Source organism: Raphanus sativus, chromosome 2 (assembly GCF_000801105.2).
Source record: "Raphanus sativus cultivar WK10039 chromosome 2, ASM80110v3, whole genome shotgun sequence".
In the NCBI taxonomy this organism is placed as follows: Eukaryota; Viridiplantae; Streptophyta; class Magnoliopsida; order Brassicales; family Brassicaceae; genus Raphanus; species Raphanus sativus.
Window position 1 is genome coordinate 22,980,661 of NC_079512.1, and position 12,425 is coordinate 22,993,085.

The 12,425-nt window shown below is 31.6% G+C and overlaps 2 long non-coding RNA genes across 6 annotated transcripts; both read left to right on the forward strand.

The window, feature by feature from the left end:
• The first annotated feature begins 2,900 nt into the window (after positions 1–2,900).
• LOC108841110 (uncharacterized) lies at positions 2,901–6,138 on the forward strand. Of its 5 annotated transcripts, none has more exons than XR_008942888.1 (7): positions 2,901–3,472; positions 3,599–3,882; positions 4,275–4,388; positions 4,482–4,585; positions 4,671–5,131; positions 5,217–5,310; positions 5,937–6,138. It is a non-coding gene; the product is annotated as an uncharacterized LOC108841110 (long non-coding RNA). The 5 variants fall into 5 exon arrangements; XR_001948057.2 differs by having other exon boundaries at positions 4,275–4,383; XR_008942885.1 differs by having other exon boundaries at positions 4,275–4,585.
• Positions 6,139–7,513: 1,375 nt separating this feature from the next.
• LOC130507901 (uncharacterized) lies at positions 7,514–9,159 on the forward strand. The gene is made up of 4 exons (XR_008942530.1): positions 7,514–8,195; positions 8,571–8,699; positions 8,822–8,926; positions 9,009–9,159. It is a non-coding gene; the product is annotated as an uncharacterized LOC130507901 (long non-coding RNA).
• The last annotated feature ends 3,266 nt before the right edge of the window (positions 9,160–12,425 follow it).

Here is a 12,425-nt window from a genome sequence, read left to right on the forward strand (position 1 = left end):
TTGAGTGTCTTCTTCTTTCTTCTCAACGGTTTCTTGTAGTTTAAACAACTTATCTGGGCACTCGTTTGCATAGTGGCCGAGTTTATCACAGTTGAAGCAAGTGATATGACTTTTATCTCTGCCTTGACCTTGCTTCCAAGCTTCTTTCTGTGCATAAAAACTACCAACACGTCCTCGGCCTCTACCTCCTCTGCAAGCTCCACGTCCACCTCATCCTCTTCCTCTTCCGTTCCCGAAGTTCTCTTGATGACCTTCATTGTTAGCATACATTAGTTTTCCACTATCTTCTTGATGTTCCTCCTCATCTTCTCTTATTTTTTCTTCATAAGCTTTTAGCCTCCCCACGATGTATTCAAAGCTAGTTGTCTTTAGATCTAGCATATGCTCAATTGAAGCCACTATGAAAATAAACTTCTTTCTCGGTAAGCTCTTCAAGAATTTCTTGACAAGCGTTGTTTCCTCAATCACCTCCCCAAGAGAAGCTGTTTTGGAAGCAATCTCAGCAAGTTTTCCAACGAATGTATCAATATTGTCATCGTCTTTCATCTTAAGCTTATCAAAATCAGACATGAGAGTTTGTAGTCGTGCTTCTCGAACTCTTTCTGCTCCAACATGTCTGGCTTGGAATGTTTTCCACAGAGCTTTAGCTGTATCAAGATTTTCTATCTGTAACGTCAGAGCTTCGGGTATAGATTGGAACATCAAAGCGATGGCTAGGTCATTCTTATCTTCGTGCTTAGTCCCGGGATCAATAGCCTCCCACACTTTGTTTACCTTAAGAGCAATCTTCATCTTCATCGCCCAGTATAGTTTGATGAAGTTAGCATCAAAAACTTAACAGGGGAAGTTCCAGTGTCTTTACTTGACTCTATTTCATTCTTAACGTCAACCATGGCGAATCTCTCTCTCGTAATGCTTCACGGGTTTGAAATCAATTTGCACTAGAGCTCTGATACCAAATATAGAACCGTAAACACAATCAAATATCAACAAGAAGTCCCTCTCTTATTGATCACCTCGAAAGCTTTATCACACAACTCAATATGAATGCTTAATCACCTCACAAAACCGATGGTGATATAACAACGTAAGCGTCTCTATATATAGGATTAAATAACTCCTAAACCTATTAAACATAACACATTCAATAATGCTTACACTTCTCTTCTCCAGCGTTGACGGCCCAATTTCTCTGCTCCACCAGAAACCGTAACGACAGCCATTAAGACGCTCTGGCTTAACGTCATTCCTCCTGAAATCGGATTCTTAAAACTTTCTTAATTTCAGTAACATTGGCAACGACCCCTTCAGCTCACCTTCCCTACAAATATATAACATACATTGTCTATTTAATAGGACCACATATCACCACATCAATTGCTGACAATCTGCAAAATCTACTGCAAACATCTCCGAAGCTGTTACGCTGTTTTCTTTAACGATGTCATTCCAGGCGAAACTGGTCTTCCGACTCATGCCATCGAACAGAGATGAGATTTTCCGAAGCTGTTAAACATCTAAGGCAGTATGCTTCGTTTGATTTAACTTTTCTTCAGATTTTGGGATGCAACCAAGCAGAAATTGAACTTGTGTCACTCACTGTCTCTATACTCCATAGCCACTACAATTTCAGCAGAAATTGGATTAGAAGATCATGAACTTGTGCGATCGTTAATCGATTATACTTTTAAGACATTCTTAAACATAATAAAGAAAAGTACATCAAACCAAAAAGAAAAAATTAGAAATTTTTGTTCAAAAGAAGAAAAATTAAACAACAACCGAAACACTATTGTTTCCTACATTTCATGTTAGACATTCAACGCATTCTTGATAAAATGTAAATTTTGACAATTTTGACATTGAGTATATTTTATATAATTTAATATTTCAGTTTAGTTTCAGTTAATTTAATAATAATGATTTCAAATAAAACCAAATATGAAATAACTAAAAAGAAAAGTTTTCTGTTCAAGAATAAAATGCTATAATAAATAGTTACATATATAATACATCAAATGTTATAAAAATGAAAAACAAAAGCTACTAGAATAGAATAACCATTAACCATATTCTATAAGTAATCAATATATAGCAATTGTTTTGAAAATTATAATCTGTTATTTCAAGTAGATGGTCTACTTGATCTAAAATATTTAAACATACAAAAATAGTAATATTAGTCTTTTAAATAGTATCAACAGTGGTGCGGTGTGGGTTGTAAACATTTGAATCTTTATTTATTATATTCTAATACAGTATATCAATTATTATTTTATTATTTTAATTATTTAAACTAAATTCAAAGTAAAATGTCAACGGGAAATGAAATATCAACATATATAAAACAGCATTTTATTTTTCCACAAGTCTGTCATATTAGTAGAGAGTGGTGGACGTTTTTGGACACGCGGCGGTTTCTGAATCTGCAACTTATTTCTTCGGTAATGAAAGCTAGATAGGCCTCTACGTACTTACAAAATCGTGAAAGTTGCAACAATTAAATCTATGTTCTCTTATTTGTGATTATACTTTTCATTTCTGCTCTGCTCCATTGATCAATAACTTGGTACAAACATAAGCTGTCATATATGTTGGGAAAGTCATCTATGATTCATCATTATTACAATTTATGTGGGAGTTTCTTATATTCTAATTTTCAGTTTCATTTACAAGCTGATTTTGTTTTTCGTTATTATTTTCAAATAAAAGAATAAACGTTATTTCTCATTTACTAATATGTTCCATAGCCAGAGTTGATTTCATACCAAAATCAAAGAAGAAGAATAGTCGTTAAAAAAAATCGTCCAATCATGATCTTGAAAATGGCCACATCATATGGCTGATAATATTTGGTTGTGACTCATTTTAAATCAGCCCAGTTCTTATTCCAAATAGAATGGTCGTGGAAACGTGTGACCCTTCTACTTAGCCGTTGTCTTTACCGGTTTCTACAGATTGCCGTTTCTGTTGAGTTATTATAATCCATTCTCACTTATTCAATCTCATTATTTATTTTTCTCTTCGGTTGCAATTTAATCCTTCCACCACCCTTTGATTTTCCTCTTAAATAAACTTCTTTCGTCCAAGGTTACAGTCTACAATCAATGGATCTTATCTCACATCCCAATTTAGTTTCTTTTGATCGTCTCTCGCCGTTCCAATTTCATAATCTACATCTCTGGAGAAACCAATGGCTGATACATCTCAAGACCTCACTTTTACGGCGTTGCGTTTCGTTTCGTTTCGTTTAATAAAATGCTGCAGTTCTGGCCTCTACACCCTTCAAATCTGAGGCGAAATGGTATTCTCAAATGTATGGTATTCATCTGCGACGTCGTTTCCCATTGATATGATGATGTCTTCTTCGAGCGGGAACAGGGCTTTGCGCGCCGTACCCGGTCTAGCTATTCATCTTCACTGAGAAGGGATATGAAGGAGGAGAATGATGAACAGATAGTCCCAAAATCAGGTAATAATCTTTTCTCAGTCTCCCTTATTGATCGTCTCCAGTTTTTTTTTGGAATACAATTGCTTTTGCATATTAGTTAGAAATTGACGTTGATGCTTTGCTTTTGTATTTCGTTGTGATCTGGAGATTGAGCAACGGCCACATCTTTTGTCATTTCTCGATATTGAAGGGCTTTACTTCATCTCGGTTTGGACGGGTTAAATTCATCTCAGCTTAGATATTTTCCTCTGCTATGACTTGACCTTTGATTTTTTATTTATTTTTGATTCATGTTAAAGACGAATCTTACATTGCTTTCCATGATTAAGAGCGTGGAGTTCCTATCCATGATGAACTCTCTTGTGCTTAGCCTGCTAAAAGATGCTCTTTGTGGATTATAAACGCTCTTATTTCTTAAATTCAGTTTCGAGGTATTAAGGGCATCTCCAATCCAACTCCATTTTTTCCTCCAAAATGGAGTAAAAATGAGTTTGGAGTAGAAAGTGCTTCAATCCCACTCTATTTCTTATTCTATAATGGAGTTTACTCAATAAATGGAGTAATCTAATTTTTTTTGTTCATCACTCCATTATAGAGTGAAAAATAGAGTGAGGTTGAAGCATTTTTACTCTATAATCACTTTTATTCCATTTTAGAGGAAAAAATGGTGTTTTACATTGGAGATGCTCTAAGCATGTTTGAGGCCTTGCGTAAAGACACTATTTCCAAAAGACAAATATTAAGTTAACTAGAATCAATGTCTTATGGCAAAATTTTCTTCTTGCGACCTTGAATCTCAAGTGCTTTTGCTTTGTCTGAACAGGGAAATTTTCCTCGACTTGGACCCAATAGCAACTTCTGAACTAACAAATAGACAATATCCCCTAAGATTGCAACCCCCTCATTACTATTTACGTGGGGAAACCAAACTGGTAAGGTAACTTAATATTTATAAGCATGATCATTGTTTGAGTAAATTTAGCTTTTTCTACTTAATTAGTTTGTTTTACAGTTTGTGTTTCCTCCTCAGAAAATCCTAACGTTTTGGTTTAGCATGTGCAAACAATCAGAAATATTTACAAAGAACTCTACATTGTTGTTGCCATCATTCCTTAATTGTTCCGCTTCGCTCAGGTACTATAGTAAATTCATACTTTAAATGAAATTAGCAATGTTTGCATCCTTTCAAAATGTTCAAAACTCTTTTTTCTTTTTGCAGTGTATATGGACGCTGGTTGAGGAGAATGAAAACAATGAATGGCGAAATGAACTGAAGTATCTCTCCACCATGTTAGTGGTACAGCTAGAACAAACTTCGAAGAAATGGACTTACTGATGAGTTTGGTGGCTGTAACCACTTCGAGCATCGCAATAGTGTTCAATAATTATTGAGACATTTTCAAGGATTTGGTTCACATGAACCGCAAGTACATAAATTGCAAGGAGGAGCATGGGATGACGAGTATGAAAATGATGACGATGATTATGCTGGAAAGTAGAGGAGGAGAGGAAATGATGGAAACGGGTCGGCCAGTGGGTCATTTGGGTCGGGTAGTGAAAGATCCAGAGTCTGGAAACGAGTTTGATGTTAATGAACTTCGAGACGAGGAAAATTTTACTCCTGCTAAGAAGAAACATTACTGTAGACATACAAATTCTCAGATCCAAGCAAATAGAAGTGTAAGTTTAGATTCTTTTTTTTTCATGTCTATTTTATCCTCTCTCTGTGTAACTCATATATCAAATTCATTTTTCTGAAAAGCAGGAATGTGTAGATATGGGGGAAAAGAATAATATCTCCGGATGCAGTTTCTTTTCCATGTAGTCTAACTCCGGAAGCTGTTAAAAACTATAAACTGGTATGTTCCATTAAATCTGTAGCTTTGTGAAATAAGATTTCTTTAATCACAGTACTCTACTGTGCAATATTATTGTTATAGATATGATAATGTATGAGAAATATCTTTTTTTAGGATGTTACCATTGAGTTGTTTGTAAATAAATTATCGTAACGTTGAAATTCTTTAGCTTTGCCGAGTACATAGAGTTTACAGTTATTCACATGCTACTGAACATATATTCATTGGTCATCTTCCTTCTATGGAGTATGACCCTGTTTGGCGGTGATGCACGGCGGAGTTGCAATAGTAAAGTCGTGACGTCTCACTTCTTTTTTCAGGCCTTGAGTAGAAAGTGTGTACACACCCACCTTTGCTTTAACACAAGCTCTAACTGCAGTATTTTTAAAAGAAAAGCTTCAGCTTTCAAACGCTTACCCGAATCAACTGATTAGGATGATTGTCTAATTGTGGAAACTCATAGGTCCTTACTTTAGGATATTTAACAATACAGGTTTTTTTTTTTGTTCAGATATTTAACAATACAGGTTTAATGAACGATTTTTCGTTGGTAAATAGATGTTAATCTAATCCTTTGTGTCATGATATTCTCATGTAACTCATCTATGGTTTGTGTACTCATATAGCTGCATCAAAATCAGGAACTGTGAGTTGGAAACACAGTTTGAAAGAATCAGAGAGACTGCAACGGATAGCAAAGAAGCAAATATGTAATTGTTGTTAGTTTGATTTAGGCCAAGCCAACTATTATAAATGTGCTGTTCAGAGTTCCGCAAATTTTATTTTTCACAATACGTTTTATGAGAATGATTTTTAGAACAAAAATGAAAGCCCATAACAAAATTTAAATTAACAAATAAAATAATTAAAACAATCAATATCTTAAACTTCAACATAAATTTTTTAACTAGAAATTTTCTTGGATAATTTTTTTTAGTTTATCTTCACAAAAATAGCACTCAAAGAAGAAAATAACTAAAATAGTTTTATTAAAGGATAAAATATGCGTTTATACAATTTGGATTAACTAATCTATACTTAGGATTTAGAGTTAAGAGGTCGATTTTGGGTATGGATTCCAAATTTAAAAGAAAAAAAAATTGAAAAAAAAAACTATTTTGATCATTTTATTTTTTGAATACTATTTTGTAACAAAAACTTAAAAACGACTATTTGAGAGAATTGTTTTTTTTTTAATTTTCAAAATTATTTAATAGAAGCAAAAAGAATATAAGATTATGTCGTACCAAAGTAAAAAATCCAAAGATTTTGGGAAAAAACCTAAAAATCATAAATTTGGAAAAAACTGAAAGTTTTTTTCTTTTCTTAAGGAATAGTCAATGACATATGCAATTGTAACTTTTTTTAAAAAAGAATAAAACATCACTCTAAGTAAAAGAAAATTCTATGATAGCCTCAAAAATAATTTTTTTTTGTCAAATATAGCTTCCAGAGATAAAATGATCAAAATATTTCATTAAAAATAAATATATACTTATTTTCTATGGGTTAACTAATTTTAATTTAGAGTTTACAGTTAAGTAGTGGAGTTCAAGGAGTGGTATTTAAATTTTGAATTTAAAAAAATTAAAAATTAATATTCAATTTTTAAAAAAAAAAAAATTTAAAAATAGTTTCAAAAGTATTTTCAAATTTCAAAAATAAATTTGAAAAATAAAAAAATGATTTTTTGCAATTTTTTTTATAAAAGTTCAAATTTGAAAAACATATAATTCAAACCTAGAAAAAAAGATTATGTTTTTTAATTTATTTTTATTTATATATCTAGATTATAAGAGTTTTTTGTTATTTTTAATGAAATCTATTTTGATCACTTTTTTGAAAAACTTATTTTGAGACAAAACTTAAAAATTGTCTATCAAATAATTACCCTAAAATTACATATTACTATATCCAAACCAATTATCCGCGCGTAGCGCGGAAAAAGACTCTAGTATGAATAAAACTTCATTACACACGTTTAAATTCAGATTACTTTATTAAATAAATTAATTTCAATGACCTTCATTTTATATATTTTCCACATCATACAATACTAAAAGGCAAATATAAGCACCAAAGAAGCTATCCACGTCAGCTGATTTAATCAACCAATGGGAAGATTTTTTTTTCCACGTCAGACATGTTTGCTTTCGGTTGGGCTTTATTTGTTTTTTACGTCCGTTGCGTGTTATTGTCTAAGCCCATTAGTCAAAGAAACGAAGCACAGATACCATCGCCGTTTCGAGCTAGCGTTTCCCCTTTCTTCAATCCCTGATTTCATAGATCGACCATGAAACTTTTTTTTTTGTAACTTGACCATGAAACCTTTGCTCTTCCTCTTCTCTGTTCCGTTTCACGATCTGATCGACGAGCATTCAAGACAACCTCCACTTCGTTTCACCCTTTATTCTCATTTATGGATTCTCTTAGGATTTCTCCTTCTGATTTTTCATATAAAACATATGATCACAGTTTTTTTCCGATCCAACTTCGTTCTATATTCTCTCTACCACAGTGGATGATTTTGGTTACGTTTGTTGATTTGGTTTTTGTTTGTTGATGTAAGATGATTTGGATATATTTTATTAATTTAGAAATCTTGAATTTAGATGATTTTGATTTAGTTTTGGTTTTGTTTTTGTTTTTGTTTTTATGTTAGATGATTTTGGTTGTATACTGATATAGAAAGCTTTGGATGATATTGGTTTTGTTTATTGATTCTGTTTTCGTTTGTTACTGCTTTTGTTTATTCAGAACTTAATTTATATTCGTGTCAAAATCTTTGGGTCTCTCTTTTGCAGAATGAACTTTCATGGAGAGAGATGAGAAAATAATCGTTGCCCAAAAAAAAAAGAGAAAATAATCTTCCGGTTTGAATCCAAGTGAGAAACACTTTTTTTCTTTTTGGTGTATGATTGTTCCGTTTCTCGGATTTGTTTTTCAGCTTTGTCCGAATTTTCTTCCGTTGCGGATAGTAGGTTTATCTTTGCTTTTCCTTTAGAGGATCAATCTAATTTCTTTTGATTTGAGGGGTTTTTCTCTGTAAGTTAGTTATGCTTAGATCCTTGATTTAGAAACGAAACAATCTCTGTTTGATTAAAATCTTTTAGACAGAGTCTCCTTGCAAGTCAAGTGTCTGTGTTTTTTGGATTTTACTTTAGTGAAGATAAACAGAATCAGATAAGTTGAAGCTTTGTAGAAGGTGTTTCAACAAGGTATTGTGTCTTTTCATCTGAAGCTTTCCACTGTTTTCACAGCTACCGAACCGATGAACTCTTCAGATCGACGGCGACCGTATGAAGGAAGAGCTTGCAAGCAGATTCAAGCAAAACGAGATTGGAGAATGATGATGCTCAACCGCCATGCTTTCCGGTGAACAAATCACGGTCTCTGTTTCACAATGATTTTGGTTTTGTTTATTGTTTTTGTTTTTGTTTGTTACTCTTTTTATTTATTCAGAACTTAATTTATCGTTTCGTATCAAAATATTTGCGTCTCCCTTCTGCAGAATGGAACTAACCTTTTTAATCAGCTTCTGATGATGAAATGTGGAAGCCAAGTTCAACGTGGTAGAAGCCTAGGACATCACTCCCAAAAACTTGAATACTTTGAGGTGAAGCATTTGTCTTTGTCATTCTCTTGGTTATATCCATTGGATACTTTGGAGGAATCAAACTAAACGCCTTACTCTACAGGCTGTTGAAGGGGTTCTAAAGATCAAGGACAGATACAATCCTGCAACGTGAATGCTTGGAGATGGACATTCACATTGAAGTACCTTATTGCACAAAAATATTAATTTTATAATTATTGCACGATGTCAACTAAATAAAATTTATAAAATCAGTGTATTTGCAAAAATAACTAAAACACATAATATAATTCACAATATTATGAAGTTAGAGAAGAAAATAAAATTTTCCCAAAAAAATAAGAACAAAAGTAATGTACATTTTTATTTTTTCATGTACCATAACTTAACGATGAAGCAAACAAAAATTAGGAAATTTACCATATAATTTAACAAAATGATAGAAAAGAGCATCCACAAATTAACTTATAACTAAAACAGTGATTATAAAAAAAATTAGAAAAAATAATTAGGAAAATGAATCAATAACATTTATTTTGAAAATTAAAGTTCTTTACTCAGATAACATAGTTTATGTGACTTTCCATTATAATGAATACAAACAATTCAAGCAACACATGAATATTAATTTTATTATTTTTGTGAAATATATTAATAAAATATCTAATATTACATATATAATACTATAATTAATTATACATTTAACTCAAATAATTTTTAACAATAATCTATTGTAAAATTTAGTAAATTTATAATCAAAACAATGAATTTTAAGAAAATAAAATTTAAAAGTTATATTACGAAAAGTAATCAGTAACATTTTTTGCCAACTAATCAGTGACATTTATTTCAAAAATCATAATCATTTATATAAAACGATGGTTTACTTTATTTTCAAATATAATAAATATAAAAAGTTATATCAAACATGTATATCTTATTATCTTGGTCAAATATATTAATTAATTATCTAATATTACATAAATAATATTATAATTAATTATACATTTTAACTCAAACAAAATTTTTACAATAATCTACTGTAAAACTAAATTTAGTAAAAACATAAAATAATCCACTAAAGCATATTAAAATTGAAAAAAAATATGTGAATTATTTTACAAGTTTTTTTCTACTAACAAAAATGAAAAAGAAAAAGAAAAATCTCACAGATTTCTTATGGTCGGTCATCCAACTCCAAAAAATCACAAGAAATGATGCAGTGACACATCCAATTTTTAATATATAATTAAAGGATACATTATTTAACAAAAGAAAATCAGTTAAGCTTTTAACAAGAAAAAAGAAAATCATATTTTAATAAATAACAAGTAATATATTTATTTTGAAAACTCATAACTAATTTTTCAGATAACGTGGTTTTTATTTCTTATCGAATTATTGTTATCGGCTTCTTATGTTTGATTCTATATCTAGGCACACATGTTCGTGCTGTTCTATTTATAAGAGATTTTAACCTTAGAACAACCAACAGGATAGACCTCGTCGAAGCTTTGATCGATCTACGAGCATAAGTGAGAGAACCCATTCCGGAGGATGCTGAGAAAGTGTGCTCCATCTGCTATGGCAGATTCAATGGGACGAGGGTTGTAAACTCACTGAGGTGTAACCACATATATCATCATCTATGCATCGTCGAGTGGTTTCACCATAACCTATGTTGTCCCACATGTCGTGACACAGATTTCTAAACTGAAATTTTTCTCCTTAACATTATCCATATTATGTTATCATAACTCCTTAATTAAGAATGTTTTTTTCGCAATTGCCAGTTACGTTTGTTCTATCGACTTCGACAGTTAATACATTTATGATCTAGAAAATATATACTTTCAAAATTACTTGATAAAAAAGTAATTATCAATACATATATGTACCTTTTAAGATATATATTACAGAATACTTAGTAATAAGTAAGCAAAAACGACTTTTTCAACAAAAAAAAAACTCAGAACACATCATCTTTTAAAACTAATTACCAAAATTATATATACAGAAATTTACACTTTATGAATTTTGCCACAATTATGTATATGTAACACTACAGCTTCAGCTTCTGTTCTTCAGATACTTGGTCTCTTTCTTGCATCATTTATGACTCCTTAGAGGTTATTGTTCTTCAGATATTTGGTCTCTTTTTCCTTTGGTTTTTCATTCCCACAAAACTTCGTACTTGGATTTATTTAGATTTAAAAAAATTATATCGTTAGATTGTTTTTGAAAAGTATTTGATCCTAAATGATCCCATCGTTTAATACACAATGTTCACATAAAATAAAATTCAATAGTGTCAATTGAACATCAACCATTTTCCGCGCGTAGCGCGGACATCGGATCTAGTGATACTTAACAGTATAAAAATGTTCTCTAAATAAAACATCAATTTAAATTATGTTTAAATTCAACTAAATTAACTTTGTTACGACTATCAGATTTTTATGCTACTTTTATTGAATATATTAGTCACAACCACTTATGTTATTTTACTTTGATTAATTAGCTTTAAATAGATAAAAAATATCATTCTCTTTCGACATGTTTTTATTTTCATATTTAAAAACATATTTTGTTTACTAAAACCATAGAATGAATTATAAATTCATTTAGGAAAAAAAACATACAAACCCGGCGCGTAGCGCCGGAATACCACTAGTTTTATATAATAAAGCAAACCCAATAAACTTAAGACACACAACAAGACACTTAAGACCTTTGAAAACTAAGCACACACCGTTTATTAAAAAAAACACTTAAAAACAACGACCCCTAAAACATTACGACGAGACAATGAAGCAAACCCTAAAACACACACACACTGGATCGATGACTCAGTCACGTTTTTCAGGTGGGAAAAGCTCCTTCACCTCCCTGCGCCACCAATTGAGATAACTAGTTAGAATGCTTTTCTCGTCAGACAGAGATTCACTGAGAGCTGTCCAGGCGGCTTGATTAGTCTTTTCATCAGAATAGGTGTCATAGTCACCTATCTCTTTTGCCGCTCTAGCTGCTTTTCAGCCTGATTGGCCATTTCTTCCGCCTCTGCAAACCATATTTCTAACCTCTGCTGGTTGCTCTCGTCGTAATCTGGTTGGTGATTTCTGATAAATTTACTAAACTCAACTTCGATTCTTGGTACATTTGGTTTTGTCAGATCGGGTTTGAAGGGAAAGCTGTGTTCAAAAATGAAAAAAGTGGACTGGTTTCTTCCTGCCAGTCGACCTGGTGGTTTCTGAGAAACTGAATGAACTCGTGCTCGGTTGTTAGCACATCCGGATTATATGCGTTTTCTTCAACCTCTTCTTAATTTCTCGTTATTATTTCATTCTTTTAATTAAATTTTGCTAATATTTTCCTTATTTTTTACATATTTTTTGCCAAATATTATCTCTTTATAGATAGTAATACAAATCATATAATCAATGAACCAAAAATCCATCTTTGAATTCTTTCAATCATAACATCACCTTATTTCACTATATTAAAATGAAAAACATTTTTT